The sequence below is a fragment of the Oncorhynchus keta genome, chromosome 20 (genome assembly GCF_023373465.1).
Source record: "Oncorhynchus keta strain PuntledgeMale-10-30-2019 chromosome 20, Oket_V2, whole genome shotgun sequence".
Lineage (NCBI taxonomy): Eukaryota > Metazoa > Chordata > Actinopteri > Salmoniformes > Salmonidae > Oncorhynchus > Oncorhynchus keta.
Window position 1 is genome coordinate 225,162 of NC_068440.1, and position 18,469 is coordinate 243,630.

Sequence of the window (18,469 nt, forward strand, 5' to 3'; positions counted from 1 at the left end):
CATACCTCAATTTGTCCAATAGAAACTCTCGTTTGCAACTGTTGGACTAATGATTACACCCATAAGCATCAGCTAGATGCAGGCAAGTGTGCAAGGCAGTACTGCATGTCACTGTCTTTCCATATGTCACTGTCTGTCACCTCAAATTTGTCTCTCAACCTGTTTGCACCCACATTGTAAACTTTCATTTATAGGCAAGGTTGTAGCAACCTCATGATGGGTATAAGGGAAATTTGAGTATCATGTAGTAGCCTAAACCTATCGCCGTTGAGAGTCATCCAATATGCTGTAATAGAAATAAGGCCATGCTCGTGAAAAAAATGGCCTCCCTCATTTCAAACGGCCCTGACAACCACTGATATAGACCCCATTTGCTCTATGTACACTGAACAAAAATATAAACGCAACATGTAAAGTGTTTAATTTTATTGTTATATTGTGGATAGCTTGTTACTTCCATCAATGTCTGCATCATTCCAATCCCCCATATATTTTTTTGCTATACATATATATATATATATATATATATACATACACACATCTATATACAGTGGGGCAAAAAAGTATTTAGTCAGCCACCAATTGTGCAAGTTCTCTCACTTAAAAAGATGAGAGAGGCCTGTAATTTTCATCATAGGTACAATTCAACTATGACAGACAAAATGAGAAACAAAATCCAGAAAATCACATTGTAGGATTTTTAATGAATTTATTTGCAAATTATGGTGGAAAACAAGTATTTGGTTACCTACAAACAAGCAAGATTTCTGGCTCTCACAGACCTGTAACTTCTTCTTTAAGAGGCTCCTCTGTCCTCCACTCGTTACCTGTATTAATGGCACCTGTTTGAACTTGTTATCAGTATAAAAGACACCTGTCCACAACCTCAAACAGTCACACTCCAAACTCCACTATGGCCAAGACCAAAGTGCTGTCAAAGGACACCAGAAACAAAATTGTAGACCTGAACCAGGCTGGGAAGACTGAATCTGCAATAGGTAAGCAGCTTGGTTTGAAGAAATCAACTGTGGGAGCATGTATTGGGAAATGGAAGACATACAAGACCACTGATAATCTCCCTCGATCTGGGGTTCCACGCAAGATCTCACCCCGTGGGGTCAAAATGATCACAAGAACGGTGAGCAAAAATCTCAGTACCACACGGGGGGACATAGTGAATGACCTGCAGAGAGCTGGGACCAAAGTAACAAAGCCTACCATCAGTAACACACTACGCCGCCAGGGACTCAAATCCTGCAGTGCCAGACGTGTCCCCCTGCTTAAGCCAGTACATGTCCAGGCCCGTCTGAAGTTTGCTAGAGAGCATTTGGATGATCCAGAAGAAGATTGGGAGAATGTCATATGGTCAGATGAAACCAAAATCAAACTTTTTGGGAAAAACTCAACTCGTCGTGTTTGGAGGACAAAGAATGTTGAGTTGCATCCAAAGAACACCATACCTACTGTGAAGCATGGGGGTGGAAACATCATGCTTTGGGGCTGTTTTTCTGCAAAGGGACCAGGACGACTGATCCGTGTAAAGGAAAGAAAAATGGTGCCATGTATCGTGAGATTTTGAGTGAAAACCTCCTTCCATCAGCAAGGGCATTGAAGATGAAACGTGGCTGGGTCTTTCAGCATGACAATGATCCCAAACACACCGCCCGGGCAACGAAGGAGTGGCTTCGTAAGAAGCATTTCAAGGTCCTGGAGTGGCCGAGCCAGTCTCCAGATCTCAAACCCATAGAAAATCTTTGGAGGGAGTTGAAAGTCCGTGTTGCCCAGCAACAGCCCCAAAACATCACTGCTCTAGAGGAGATCTGCATGGAGGAATGGGCCAAAATACCAGCAACAGTGTGTGAAAACCTTGTGAAGACATACAGAAAACGTTTGACCTCTGTCATTGCCAACAAAGGGTATATAACAAAGTATCAAGATAAACTTTTGTTATTGACCAAATACTTATTTTCCTCCATAATTTGCAAATAAATTCATAACAATTCCAAGATGGCGAAGCAGTCAGACGTCTTGTCCTGTCGTGTCCCTTGTATATATCGTTTTTACATATTTTTCTTCGCATATCTTTTAAAATATTTTGCTAAACCTCAACATCTAAATACTCCCCTGCAAACCACCTCACCCTATGTAGCATGGATCTGCTTTTTTTTATTCTAAAGTATTTATATTTACTTCTGGAACCCCTCAACTGAAGCTAGCCAGCTAACTACCAGCTATCAGTCAGCAAACCATTGCTAGCGGTCATCAGCTAACCTTTAGCTCGGAAAGCTCTCGCCAGTTCGAACAACGCGACTCTCACCAGAGCATAACGGACCTATTATTTTTATCCCCGGCTTGAAGCAAGCCCGGCCAGAGCTCCTGTGCTACCACCGAAGCATACTCCTGGGCTACAATATCCGGACCCACGACCGGTCTATTGATGTCACCACATGAAGAGGCATAAACAGACTTAACAGACTTATATATAAATATATACAGTATATCACAAAAGTGAGTACACCCCTCACATTTTTGTAAATATTTGAGTATAACTTTTCATGAAATGACACTTTGCTACAATGTAAAGTAGTGAGTGTACAGCTTGTATACCAGTGTAAATTTGCTGTCCCCTCAAAATAACTCAACACACAGCCATTAATGTCTAAACCGCTGGCAACAAAAGTGAGTACACCCCTAATTGAAAATGTTCAAATTTTTGTCGCTTAGACCCCATTTCATCTGAGGCTTTTGTCTTGTGCCCATTGGTTGAGACACAACATGCTCTTGAATACAAGGGTTGGTGTCGTTTCAATCATATAAATAGAATTCATAGAGGAATGTACTTTTCCCTTCAACATTGACATTTTTATTGAATTGAAATTTTAACTTATAACTACTACCACAAAGATGACCGCCAGTACCACCCACTGTCGAATGTCAACTTAAATAGTCATGTATATTCTATATTTCTATGATTTCAATAGGTTTCCTATGGATGATTGACAGTATAATTGAAAACAACAGATATTCCCATTCAAGCCAACATTCTCTGATGTGTAGACCTCCAACCATCTTTGAGGTACCATTTGAAAGTTTATTAGCCCAAACATGACATCCATCCTGTATTCAAGAGCATATTGTGTCTCATCCAAGTGGGCACAACACCAAAAATCCTTAGATGTAAATAGGGTGTGAACTACAACATATGAGATTGTGAGTTTAAGTATTTTTAGATAACTTACAGTTGAAGTCGGAAGTTTACACAACCTAAGTGTTTCAACCACTCCATACATTTCTTGTTAAGTCGGTTAGCAAGTCGGTTAGGACATCTACTCTGTGCATGACACAAGTAATTTTTCCAACAATTGTTTGCAGACAGATTATTTCACTGTATCACAATTCCAGTGGGTCAGAAGTTTACATACACTAAGTTGACTGTGCCTTTAAACAGCTTGGAATATTCCAGAAAATGTCGTCATTGCTTTAGAAGCTTTTGATAGGCTAATTGACATAATTTGAGGTGTACCTGCGGAAGTTTTTCAAGGCCTACTTTCAAACTCAGTACCTCTTTGCTTGACATCATGGGAAAATCAAAAGAAATCAGCCAAGACCTCAGAAAAAAATTGTAGACCTCCACAAGTCTGGTTCATCCTTGGGAGCAATTTCCAAACGCCTGAAGGTACCACGTTCATCTGTACAAACAATAGTATGCCATGGGTCCATGCAGTCGTCATACAGCTCAGGAAGGAGACGCGCTCTGTCTCCTAGAGATGAACGTACTTTGGTACGAAAAGTGCAAATCAATCCCAGAACAGCAGCAAAGGACCTTGTGAAGATGCTGGAGGAAACAGGTACAAAAATATCTATATCCACAGTAAAAATGAGTCCTATATCGACATAACCTGAAAGACCGCTCAGCAAGGAATAAGCCATCATGTTGTGGGGGTGCTTTGTTGCAGGAGGGACTGGTGCACTTCACAAAATAGATGGCATCTTGAGGCAGAAAAATTGTGGATATATTGAAACAACATCTCATGACATCAGTCAGGAAGTTAAAGCTTGGTCGCAAATGGGTCTTCCAAATGAACAATGACACCAGGCATACATCCAAAGTTGTGTCAAAATGGCTTAAGGACAACAAAGTCAAGGTATTGGAGTGGCCATCACAAAGCCCTGACCTCAATCCTATTGAACATTTGAGGGCAGAACTGAAAAAGCATGTGCAAGCAAGGAGGCCTACAAACCTGATTCAGTTACACCAGCTCTGTCAGGAGGAATGGGCCAAAATTCACCCAACTTATTATGGGAAGCTTGTGGAAGGCTACCCAAAACGTTTGACCCAAGTTAAACAATTTATAGGCAATGCTACCAAATACTAATTGAGTGTATGTAAACTTCTGACCCACTGGGAATGTGATGAAAGAAATAAAAGCTGAAATAAATCATTCTCTCTACTATTATTCTGACATTTCACATTCTTAAAATAAAGTGGTGATCCTAACTGACCTAAAACAGAGAATTTTTACTAGGATTAAGTGTCAGGAATTGTGAAAAACTGAGTTTAAATGTATTTGGCTAAGGTATATGTAAACTTCCATCTTCAACAGTATGTTAAAGGTAAAAAGGACATTTTTTATACAAAACTTTTTCCACAGAAATGACTTAATAGCTTGAAAGCCCTATTTGTAAGCTTTTAAATGATATCAAACTCAACTGTTTATTTTCCAGTGATAAAGACATGCATGTCTCATGTCTCATTTGAGCACCTTGATAATAATACTAATACATTTCTTAAATGTCTATAGTGTTTTTCATAAGTCTCAAAGTGCTTCAAAAGCAAAAAACAAACAAGTAATACATCATCATAGTTAGGTCAACCAATAGATGCCAAGTATTTTGAGTGCATGCATCCTCCAAAGAGAGGGACAGTTCATGACTTGATTCTAGGAAGTTGGTCAGGGAGATGCTTGATGAAGATGATCATGTAAAGGGCTACTCTGGGAACCAGCCTATAGCTACTGGACTTATCCTTCACAGAGTATGCCACCCACTTGGGTGATTCCTCAGCAGCTCTTGGCACCAGAAAGGTCACCACACACAGTTTATCTCTTAAAATGTATTGGCGTTCAGGTCCAAAAAGTTACTTTCTTGGCACTACTACAATGGGCAAATATGTATGGAAATGTTCATTCAAATCAAAAGGGTTGCTGTGAAAAATTGATTGAATTCAAATGGATCGACTCTATTATACGTTTGATATCTGTATCCAGCCAAGCTAAATGTGTCTTGGTTACCCTAGTTTCCATTGGCTTCTTTCACACACAGATATTTTTCAATAGGCTTCTTTTACTCACAACAAAGCATTTTCATAAGTGTCTTAGGACAGGTGTGACTCTCCGACCACGTCCAAAGGCAAATAGCTTTGGAGTCCGATAAAGTGCCTTAAATACACATCTTTATCCTTTCCATCCTTATTCAGTTGTATTACCATGTTAAATATGATTCATTTTCATGTGACAGTCATCACATTTGTAATGGTAAAATCACAAGACAACAGAGATAGATTTCCTTATCAACATCTTTGAGCTCATTATTTTCCAATATACAAAAATGTCCCCCTAAAAAATATATACTGTACATACACCCATACACATCCCTAATTGTTTAGCGTGAGTGCAACAGCTGTGATTACAGCACAGTAATCATAATGATAGTGTCAGGCTCTGACAACACCTTCCCAGCATACCAATCTGTTACCAATTAGGAGTGGAGGAGGACATACCAGTAAACAACACACGTAAAACAAAACACTGACTGCAACACACACAGCACAAGGACGTATTGCAGTGATACTAAGTACTGTAATAGTCTAGGTCCTAGCGCAAATCAAAGTTACAATAATGTAACTATGGTAAAGAACAGACATGTTTGCTTAAAAAGAGGGAGAGTGGGATCACGCCGAGTCACTCACGCTAAAACACCCTGCCTGTCTATGTAATAATATAGCCTAGTCATATCGCAGGCATTTACAGTTAACACTCATAGGTGTACAGGAATCTAACCCCCAATTCTGATGTAACAAGGACTATGCTCCATTAAAGTGAGCCATTGCACCCCCCCCCAGTCCTTCTCAAACCACATCCTGCAAATTAGTGGCTCCGTATCTGCAGATCCTCTGACTGTAATAGGGGAGCCAGTCAAGCAGTGGCTTGTCTGCACGGGAGCATTCTGCCTTAAGTGGAATAGGCTGGGGCATCATCCATCCATATAGGGTAGAAGAAATGATGGATAAGAGTGAAGACAGGAGATGAGTCCATCTGACTCACCATGTGAGCCGTGATAGAAGATCCAGCTGTAATAGGAGATGCCTGATAAGGGTGGAGCACTGCATGTGGCGCCGCCCAAGGACAGGGATATTAGCTATCAAGATACAGTGTGACGACTACTGAGAAACAGCATGTACTACAGTAAAATGTACATAGGAATGTGACCATTTGCATGCATGTGAGGATAGAGTACAGTACATGCATCGATGTCATGTGTATTTGCATAGTTATGTTTGCATCAGGGTGTGCACCATTTTGAGTGTACTGTATTTACAGTATTTGTGTGGTGGTTGATTAAGAGTCCTAGATTGACGTTGGCAAGCTAGATTAAGTTGTATAGCGTGTACCTTAATGATTTTCTCCCTCTAAGAATGTATTGTGTGTAATGGCAGGGCTTGTAAAAAACACTAAACCATCAGTTGTGGTTGGACCAGCCAGCTCCCTGCACTATGAGAGTTTGAGATCACAGGGAGCGACAGCCTCAGGGCTTATCTCAGTCAGAGGCACAAAGACAGATGAAGAGAGAGAGCTAGAGAGAAAGAGAGCAAGAGAGAGTGTATAGCCACACCACACCCATGGCTCACATGCCCCTAACACAGAGACAACATGTTCTCTTCCTTCACCACACACTCCTTCCCTAGCTCTCTCACAGTCGTTGCATGGCAGAGATTCGTTTTAGCGTTCCAAATTCCGCGAGGGGGGTTTTGTGTGTATGACTTGGCTGTCTGACAGAATCAACAGGAGTTTGTGCTTGGTTGTTACAGTTTTTACTGTTAATGAAGCACTTTTAGTTTGATTATGGTGATTAACTCACACATACAGGTCCATGAACATTGCTTACAGGCAAACATGAAAAGCATGTGATACAGAAGGACATCCCATATCCATATATGCTCGTATCCAAGATGGCGTAGCAGTCAGATGTCTTTGTCCTGTTGTGTCCCTTGTATATATCGTTTTACATATTTTTTGTCGCATATCTTTTAAAATATTTTGCTAAACCTCATCATCTAAATACTCTCCTGCAACCCGCCTCACCCAATGTGGTGTGGATCAGCTTTTTTTTCCTAAAGTATTTTTATATGTATATTTACTTCGGATCTGGAATCCCTCAACTGAAGCTAGCCAGCTAACTACCAGATATCAGTCAGCAAACCATTGCCAGCGGTCATCAGCTAACCTTCAGCTCGGAAAGCTCTCGTCAGTTCGAACAACGTGACTCTAACCAGAGCATAACGGACCTGTTATTTTTATCCCCGGATTCCTACCGCAAACTGAACATTTTCATCTGGATCTTCACAACGAGCTAACCGCAATCCCGGATGACTACTGCTGGCTAGCGTTTCCATCCCAGAGTAAGCACCAATTTAGCTTGGAGCTAGCCCGGCCAGGGCTCCTGTGCTACCAACGAAGCATACTCCAATATCGGCCTGCTTGCTAGCTAGAGCTACTTGGAACCCTACTAATTCCACGACTGGTCTATCGACGTCACCGTACAAAGAGGCAAAAACAGACTTACCCCCATCGCGACACCTCCCCCCAAAGGCTAACTTTCTAGCCCCTGCTATCTGCTTGCTTGCTAACCCGGTCTGCTAACTGCTAAACTGTCGGGCCCTGGTCTGCTAACTGCTAGCTTGCCTGCCCGGTCTGCTAACTGCTAGCCCTTGCTAACTGCTTGCTTGCTAACCCGGCCTGCTAACTGCTAGCTTGCCCTGGTCTACTAGCTGCTAGCTTGTTTAGCTCCGGCCTACTAACTGTTAGCTTGTTAGCCTGCTAACTGTCTGAATCACCGTGTCCCCAGCCACTCACTGGACCGATATGTTCACTTGGCTACGCATGCCTCTCTCTAATATCAATATGACTTGTCCATTACTGTCCTGGTTAGTGATTACTGTCTTATTTCACTGTAGAGCCTCTAGCCCTGCTCAATATGCCTTAACCAACCATGTTGTTCCACCTCCTACATATGCGATGACATCACCTGGTTTAAACATCTCTAGAGACTATATCTCTCTCTTCACTACTCAATACCTAGGTTTACCTCCAATGTACTCACATCCTACATTACCTTTGTCTGTACACTATGCCTTGAATCTATGCTATTGTGCCCAGAAACCTGCTCCTTTTACTCTATGTTCTGAAAGTGCTACACGGCCAGTTCGTATAGTCTTTAGCCGTACCCTTATCCTACTTCTCCTCTGTTCCTCTGGTGATGTGGAGGTTAATCCAGGTCCTGCAGTGCCTGGCTCCACTCCCACCCCCCAGGTGCTCTCATTTGTTGACTTCTGTAAACATAAAAGCCTTGGCTTCATGCATGTTAACATTAGAAGCCTACTCCCTAAGTTTGTTTTACTCACTGCTTTAGCACACTCTGCCAACCCAGATGTTTTAGCCGTGTCTGAATCCTGGCTTAGGAAAACCACCAAAACCCCTGAAATCTCCATTGCTAACTATAACATTTTCCACCAAGATAGAACTGCCAAAGGGGGAGGTGTTGCAATCTACTGCAAAGATAGAAAGTAATACAGAACTCTGCAGGCTAAGTCTGTACCCAAACAATTTGAGCTTCTACTTCTAAAAATTCACCTTTCCAGAAACAAGTCTCTCACTGTTGTCGCTTGCTATAGACCTCCCTCTGCCCCCAGCTGTGCCCTCGATACTATATGTGAACTGATTGTCCCCATCTATCTTCTGAGCTGGTGACCTAAACTGGGACATGCTTAACACCCCGGCCATCCTACAAACTAAGCTTGATGCCCTCAATCTCACACAAATTATCAATGAACCTACCAGGTACAACCCCAAATCAGTAAACACGGACACCCTCATAGATGTCATCCTAACTAATTCACCATCCAAATACACCTCTGCTGTTTTCAATCAAGATCTCAGCGATCACTGCCTCATTGCCTGTATCCGTAATGGGTCTGCAACCAAACGACCACCCCTCATCACTGTCAAACACTCCCTGAAACACTTCTGCGAGCAGGCCTTTCTAATCGACCTGGCCGGGGTATCCTGGAATGACATTGACCTCATCCCATCAGTAGATGATGCCTGGCTATTCTTTAAAAGTGCCTTCCTCACCATCTTAAATAAGCATGCCCATCTAAAAAAAATGTAGAACTAGGTATAGATATAGTCCTTGGTTCACGCCAGACCTGTCTGCCCTTGACCAGCACAAAAACATCCTGTGGCGTTCTGCATTAGCATCGAATAGCCCCCCGTGATATGCAACTTTTCAGGGAAGTTAGGAACAAATATACACAGGCAGTTAGAAAAGCTAAGGCAAGCTTTTTCAAACAGAAATGTGCATCCTGTAGTACTAACTCAAAAAAGTTCTGGGACACTGTAAAGTCCATGGAGAATAAGAGCACCTCCTCCCAGCTGCCCACTGCTCTGAGGCTAGGAAACACTGTCACCACCGATAAATCCACGATAATTGAGAATTTCAATAAGCATTTCTCTACGGCTGGCCATGCTTTCCACATGGCTACCCCTACCCGGGTCAACTGCCCGGCACCCTCCACAGCAACCCGCCAAAGCCCCCACCATTTCTCCTTTACCCAAATCCAGATAGCCAATGTTCTGAAAGAGCTGCAAAATCTGGACCCCTACAAATCAGCCGGGCTAGACAATCTGGACCCTCTCTTTCTAAAATGATCTGCCGAAATTGTTGCAACCCCTATTACAAGCCTGTTCAACCTCTCTTTCGTATCGTCTGAGATTCCCAAAGATTGGAAAGCTGCTGCGGTCATCCCCCTCTTCAAAGGAGGTGACACTCTAGACCCAAACTGCTACAGACCTATATCTATCCTACCCTGTCCTTAAAAGGTCTTCGAAAGCCAAGTTAACAAACAGATTACTGACCATTTCGAATCCCACCATACCTTCTCCGCTATGCAATCTGATTTCAGAGCTGGTCATGGGTGCACCTCAGCCACGCTCAAGGTTCTAAACGACATCATAACCGCCATCGATAAGAGACATTACCGTGCAGCAGTATTCATCGACCTGGCCAAGGCTTTCGACTCTGTCAACCACCACATCCTCATCGGCAGACTCGACAGCCTTGGTTTCTCAAATGATTGCCTCGCCTGGTTCACCAACTACTTCTCTGATAGAGTTCAGTGTGTCAAATCGGAGGGTCTGCTGTCCGGACCTCTGGCAGTCTCTATGGGGGTGCCACAGGGTTCAATTATTGGACCGACTCTCTTCTCTGTATACATCAATGAGGTCGCTCTTGAGTCCCTGATCCACCTCTACGCAGACGACACCATTCTGTATACTTCCGGCCCTTCTTTGGACACTGTTAACAACCCTCCAGGCAAGCTTCAATGCCATACAGCTCTCCTTCCGTGGCCTCCAATTGCTCTTAAATACAAGTAAAACTAAATGCATGCTCTTCAACCGATCGCTACCTGCACCTACCCGCCTGTCCAACATCACTACTCTGGACGGCTCTGACTTAGAATACGTGGACAACTACAAATACTTAGGTGTCTGGTTAGACTGTAAACTCTCCTTCCAGACCCATATCAAACATCTCCAATCCAAAGTTAAATCTAGAATTGGCTTCCTATTTCGCAACAAAGCATCCTTCACTCATGCTGCCAAACATACCCTTGTAAAACTGACCATCCTACCAATCCTCGACTTTGGCGATGTCATTTACAAAATAGCCTCCAATACCCTACTCAACAAATTGGATGCAGTCTATCACAGTGCAATCCGTTTTGTCACCAAAGCCCCATATACTACCCACCATTGCGACCTGTACGCTCTCGTTGGCTGGCCCTCGCTTCATACTCGTCGCCAAACCCACTGGCTCCATGTCATCTACAAAACCCTGCTAGGTAAAGTCCCCCTTATCTCAGCTTGCTGGTCACCATAGCATCTCCCACCTGTAGCACACGCTCCAGCAGGTATATCTCTCTAGTCACCCCCAAAACCAATTCTTTCTTTTGGCCGCCTCTCCTTCCAGTTCTCTGCTGCCAATGACTGGAACGAACTACAAAAATCTCTGAAACTGGAAACACTTATCTCCCTCACTAGCTTTAAGCACCAACTGTCAGAGCATCTTACAGACTACTGCACCTGTACATAGCCCACCTATAATTTAGCCCAAACAACTACCTCTTTCCCAACTGTATTTAATTAATTTATTTATTTTGCTCCTTTGCACCCCATTATTTTTATTTCTACTTTGCACATTCTTCCATTGCAAAACTACCATTCCAGTGTTTTACTTGCTATATTGTATTTACTTTGCCACCATGGCCTTTTTTGCCTTTACCTCCCTTCTCACCTAATTTGCTCACATTGTATATAGACTTGTTTATACTGTATTATTGACTGTATGTTTGTTTTACTCCATGTGTAACTCTGTTGTTGTATTTGTCGAACTGCTTTGCTTTATCTTGGCCAGGTCGCAATTGTAAATGAGAACTTGTTCTCAACTTGCCTACCTGGTTAAATAAAGGTGAAATAAATAAATACAAATAAATTATGGTAAGTGGGGAAATAAGTATAGCAAGTTATGAATGTAATGGCTTAGCAGCATACCACCCTGCATCCCACGGTTGGCTTGCTTCTGAAGCTAAGCAGGGTTGGTCCTAGTTGGGAGATCAGATGGTGTTGGAAGGCCAGTAGGAGGCACTCTTTACTCAGGTCTATAAAAAATGCCCCAGGACACTGCCCTGTGTAGGGTGCAATCTTTCGGATGGGATGTTAAATGGGTGTCCTGACTCTCTGTGGTCACTAAAGCTCCCATGGCACTTATCGTAAGAGTGGGGATGTTAACCCTGGTGTCCTGGCTAAATTCCCAAGCTGTCCCTCATACCATTATGGTCACCTAATCATCTCCAGCTTACAATAGACTCATTCATCCCTGTAACCATACCCCGGGGTTGTTGCTGTAAATGAGAATGTGTTCTCAGTCAACTTACCTTGTAAAATAATGGTTAAATAAAATATACATTTTTACATGGCTAAAAGAGAGAATATAATATATATTGTTTACAGGAAACTCATTCAACAAATATAGATGAGTTTGGATGGGAAAAGACTGGGAAGGAGAAATATATTTTTGTCATGGTCAAAGAAACTCAAAAAGGGGTGATTATACAAATTATTATACATTTTGATCCGAATGTGCAAACTGTGCAAACTGATCCGCAAGGAAGATGGATTATTTTAAAATATGCTATTGGATCAAAACAGATCTGGCTAATTAATCTATATGGGCCAAATAATGATGATCCACACTTTTTCGAAAATATATATAATAATCTATTGAGCTCACAAGCAACGGAAGAATCTATTATTATGGTGGGAGATTATAATACGGTTTTAAGTACCTCAATGGATCGTAAAGGAAATCATTCTACAAACTATCACCCTCAAGCACTTAAGGAAATAACAAAGATCATGGATACATTAGAACTTGTGCATAAACAATTGAAAAACCATGACCTAGTGAGATATACATGGAGGAGGCTTAAATCAAGCTAGCCGTCTTGATTACTTCCAATCTCGTTCTTGCTGGCATCAAACGTTTTTTAAAAGTATTATTAGGAGACCAAATGCGATCGGACCACCATCTAATTGGCCTCCATATAACTATTACAGAATTTTAATCAAAGCCTATTGGATGACAATATGTTCTTAACTAAGACAAAATCATTCAGAATTTCATTTGTTTGGACAACATAGGTACAGCAGATCCCCTTATTGTATGGGACACTTTCAATACAATACTCATTAAAACAAAAGCAGTTTAGGTCAAAAGAGACTAATAAAGGAAATAGAGGAAGTAACAGTGCAGGTAGATGGTAATGGAAACTGTACTATAGAGGCACAAAATAGGTTAGAGGAATAACAAAAAGAAATCGAGGTACTTATTCAAGAATGATCAAGTGTAATGTATTACAAAAATAAAGTGAATTGGATAGAAAAGGGGGAAAAATTTGAGGCATGTTTTCTTTTCAGTCTCCGACATTTTCACTGAATGATGTTACCTGTAAAGATTTCTTTCCCAATAATAATAATATAAAAATAACACATTTACAGAAAGATTGACCGCTTCAAAATGGAGATAGCCTCAATGGCGCTGCCAGTGCTGTTACAGGCACTATAAATGGCACAGATAAAGATTAGTCCTCTATCTAATCTATGGTTTGAATAAAGTCAAATGAGCAGTTTTCTTATGAGTTTAAAAAACATGGCATACTAGCTCCATCCTGGTGGCATAGTGGACTAATTCAATGGACAGACAACAGAATATCATAGGTTTAGCAGTATCTCACTGATGCAGTGTCACAATCCCCAAAACAATGTTTTGTATGATTAATGCCTAAGCAAAGGAATTTCCATGTCTGCTAGGAGTTCAAAACAGTTAACCTAAGCTAGCAGTATTATTAAAAGTCTTGCTGAAACATGATGTTCACTTCCATTCTCAGAACATTTAAAAAAAAGTTATCGGTGAGGAAACTTATGGCTTCGTTCACAGAACCAATGGGAAACCAAAAACACATGTTCCCACAACTTCCAAGGAACCAAATGTGCTAGCTGGGCTCTTAAGTTAGTAGCAAATTACTCAAACTCTTCATATTGGGCTATTAAAAGCAATGGAAGATTTACATATACACACTCATCTCAATGCAGAAAAACCATGCTGTTCATAAGAGCTCCATTCTTTAGCCAAAACAACTAATGATTTACAACAGCACAAGAAAATCATTTTTATTTTATTTAACTAGGCATGTCAGTTAAGAACAAATTCTTATTTACAATGACAGCCTACACCAGACGATGCTGGGCCAATTGTGCGCTGCCCTATGGGACTCCCAATCACAGCCGGTTGTGATACAGCCTGGATTCGAACCAGTGTGTCTGTAGTGACGCCCTAGACTTCAACCGCTGCGCCACTTGGGAGCCCCAATACCGAATCACATCCTAGGTAAGCCCTTTTGTGATTCTATCAAGTCCAAAAGCACAATACATACATTAAGGGATACACAAAATTACACAATGCCGTATCTTAATTTGACCCAGTTTTTCACAGCAGGAAATTGGAATTATGTGGATTATAATTCATGGATTTTTATTTTGTAGGGGTTGATACATTTTTCGTTAGAGCAAATTAAGTCTGAAATGGATGATCAAATTAAGACACGACATCTGTATTATCAGAACATTCAGCTTAGCCTGTCTAATACTACTTTGCTACTGGGTCGTTCCATACTTGCAGGTAGTAGGGGTGCTGAGGTTGGAGCAACCCCTGAAAAAGTAGTGCACTAGTCCTGTATTAGCAGACCGATATAGCTGTCTTTAGCCCGGGCAAAACTCCCCCACCCCCAAACGTAAGTGTAGGTGAATGGATGATCTCCACATGTGTGGTTCCCACCGTGAAGCATGGAGGCGGCGGTGTGATGGTGCTTTGCTGGTGACACTGTCAGTGATTTATTTAGAATTCAAGGCACCCTTAACCATCATGGCTACCATAGCATTCTGCAGCGATACGCCATACCATCTGGTTTGCCCTTAATGGGACTATCATTTGTTTTTCAACAGGACAATGACCCAAAACACACATTCAGGCTGTGTACGGGCTATTTTGAGTGCTGCATCAGATAACCTGGCCTCCACAATCACCTGACCTCAACCCAACTGAGATGGTTTTGGATGAGTTGGATCGCAGATATAAGGAAAAGCAGCCAACAACTGCTCAGCATATGTGGGAACCCCTACAATAATGTTGGAAAAGCATTCCTCATGAAGTTGGTTGAGAGAATGCCAAGTGTATGCAATGCTGTCAACAAGGCAAAGGGTGGCTACTTTGAAGAATCTCAAATACAAAATATATATTGGTATGTTTAACACTTTTGGTTACTACATGATTCCATAGTTTTTCTCCTTTACCCAAATCCAGATAGCAGATGTTCTGAAAGAGCTCCAGAACCTGGACCCGTACAAATCAGCTGGGCTTGACAATCTGGACCCTCTATTTCTGAAACTATCCGCCGCCATTGTCGCAACCCCTATTACCAGCCTGTTCAACCTCTCTTTCATATCGTCCGAGATCCCCAAGGATTGGAAAGCTGCCGCAGTCATCCCCCTCTTCAAAGGGGGAGACACCCTGGACCCAAACTGTTACAGACCTATATCCATCCTGCCCTGCCTATCTAAGGTCTTCGAAAGCCAAGTCAACAAACAGGTCACTGACCATCTCGAATCCCACCGTACCTTCTCCGCTGTGCAATCTGGTTTCCGAGCCGGTCACGGGTGCACCTCAGCCACACTCAAGGTACTAAACGATATCATAACCGCCATCAATAAAAGACAGTACTGTGCAGCCGTCTTCATCAACCTTGCCAAGGCCTTCGACTCTGTCAATCACCATATTCTTATCGGCAGACTCAGTAGCCTCGGTTTTCGGATGACTGCCTTGCCTGGTTCACCAATTACTTTGCAGACATAGTTCAGTGTGTCAAATCGGAGGGCATGCTGTCCTGTCCTCTGGCAGTCTCTATGGGGGTGCCACAGGGTTCAGTTCTCGGGCCAACTCTTTTCTCTGTATATATCAATGATGTTGCTCTTGCTGCGGGCGATTCCCTGATCCACCTCTACGCAGACGACACCATTCTATATACTTTCGGCCCGTCATTGGACACTGTGCTATCTAACCTCCAAACGAGCTTCAATGCCATACAACACTCCTTCCGTGGCCTCCAACTGCTCTTAAACGCTAGTAAAACCAAATGCATGCTTTTCAACCGATCGCTGCCTGCACCCGCATGCCCGACTAGCATCACCACCCTGGATGATTCCGACCTTGAATATGTGGACATCTATAAGTACCTAGGTGTCTGGCTTGACTGCAAACTCTCCTTCCAGACTCATATCAAACATCTCCAATCGAAAATCAAATCAAGAGTCGGCTTTCTATTCCGCAACAAAGCCTCCTTCACTCACGCGCCAAGCTTACCCTAGTAAAACTGACTATCCTACCGATCCTCGACTTCGGCGATGTCATCTACAAAATGGCTTCCAACACTCTACTCAGCAAACTGGATGCAGTCTATCACAGTGCCATCCGTTTTGTCACTAAAGCACCTTATACCACCCACCACTGCGACTTGTATGCTCTAGTCGGCTGGCCCTCACTACATATTCGTCGCCAGACCCACTGGCTCCAGGTCATCTACAAGTCCATGCTAGGTAAAGCTCCGCCTTATCTCAGTTCACTGGTCACGATGGCAACTCCCATCCGTAGCACGCGCTCCAGCAGGTGTATCTCATTGATCATCCCTAAAGCCAACACCTCATTTGGCCGCCTTTCGTTCCAGTACTCTGCTGCCTGTGACTGGAACGAATTGCAAAATCGCTGAAGTTGGAGACTTTTATCTCCCTTATCAACTTCAAACATCAGCTATCTGAGCAGCTAACCGATCGCTGCAGCTGTACATAGTCTATTGGTAAATAGCCCACCCATTTTCACCTACCTCATCCCCATACTAAATGACTTAAATGTAATGTAAATGTATTTATTTACTTTTCTGCTCTTTTGCACACCAATATCTCTACCTGTATATGACCATCTGATCATTTATCACTCCAGTGTTAATCTGCAAAATTGTAATTATTCGCCTACCTCATGCCTTTTGCACACATTGTATATAGACTCCCCCTTGTTTTTCTACTGTGTTATTGACTTGTTAATTGTTTACTCCATGTGTAACTCTGTGTTGTCTGTTCACACTGCTATGCTTTATCTTGGCCAGGTCGCAGTTGCAAATGAGAACTTGTTCTCAACTAGCCTACCTCGTTAAAAAAAGGTTAAATAAAATAAATAAAATACATTTTAAAAAGTTTTGATGTCTTCACTATTATTCTACTATCTAGAAAATAAAGAAAAACCTTTAAATGAGTAGGTGTGTCAAAACCTTTGACTGGCACTAATATATATATAAATATATATATAAACTCTCTCTCCTGACAATGGATACAATCAATTATACTTGGGGAAATTCAACAGAGCCACATTGACTAATCCCATCTATACACATTCTGGTTATGGAAACAAAATTAACTCATCATCATACACTATTTTCAACAATCCCAAAATGTTAGCATTGCTGCTTACATTAGAGGAACTTCTTATATGACAACTCAGCATTAAAATATGCTCTGTCACAGGTTAACACGATTACTGATATATGAAGTCAATATCAAAGACCATTGTCTCCTTGTCTAAGAGCAATCAAACATTGACATACTTTGAAGAGAATAACTGTACCTTTACAATAATAAGTACCTTTACATCTAAATCACAAGTTAACACTATTACTGTAATACAAACAGCAAGCAAACAACGCTTTATATAGAAACACACCAGAGCTCTACTTTAAAAACTGTGTCAGCACACTAGTCTGGAGTAGCTTTACCTCTACCTGTCTCACAAGCCCACATGCCACCCATTTTCAATGTACCTGTATCAGAGCAGTTGTCCGTGGGCCTTCCTGACGATGATCTGACTGTTGCGACTGTGTGTCTGTCGGTGTGTGAGAAACTCAGTATGGGAACCTACTGTAGCATGGGAACCTACTGTCTTGCCTTACATGGCAGGGCGAGGCTCAGTCACCAGCCCAGCCCTATTCCACCAGCCTATGCAGCTCCCACCTACAACCGAGACAGGACTAGCTCCCCCTACAGGGAGAAGAATGACGGTGCACTGGTGAACGCAGTAGATGGGAGAGGAAATAGCCAGCCTCTTAAGGATCGGTGTCCCACCCTCAGGACGGTTGAGCTAACGTGCACTGACGTGATTAGCGTGAAGTAACAACAAAATTTCCCAGGACATATACATCTTATTTGGGCAGAAAGCTTAGAAATGTAACTGCACTGTCCAATTTACAGTAGCTATTACAGTGAAAACATACCATGCTATTGTTTGAGGGGAGTGCACAGATATGTACTTGAAAATGTATATATTGACTAATTAGGCACATTTGGGCAGACTTGATACATTTTGAACAGAAATGGTTCATTTTTACAAAATTGAAAAAAAAAGGGTCCTATCCTTAATAGGATTTAACGTGGTTATGGACTGGCCATATTCAGATTGACCTGGTAAAGATATTGAT

At 42.1% G+C, this 18,469-nt stretch overlaps 1 protein-coding gene across 7 annotated transcripts in view; it reads right to left on the reverse strand.

Moving 5' to 3' along the window:
* The window catches only part of LOC118399094 (tuftelin), a 59,185-nt gene extending 41,223 nt beyond the window's left edge, over positions 1 to 17,962 (reverse strand). For 4 of the 7 annotated variants that reach the window (XR_008072392.1, XM_052471867.1, XM_052471869.1 and 1 more), the window contains exon 1: positions 17,816 to 17,961. The gene's annotated coding sequence lies outside the window, so the exon portion shown is untranslated. Of the gene's footprint in view, positions 1 to 17,815 lie in introns of all 7 variants that reach the window. The other 3 variants (XM_035794875.2, XM_035794873.2, XM_052471868.1) reach the window with 2 other exon arrangements.
* Between the last annotated feature and the right edge of the window lie 507 nt (positions 17,963 to 18,469).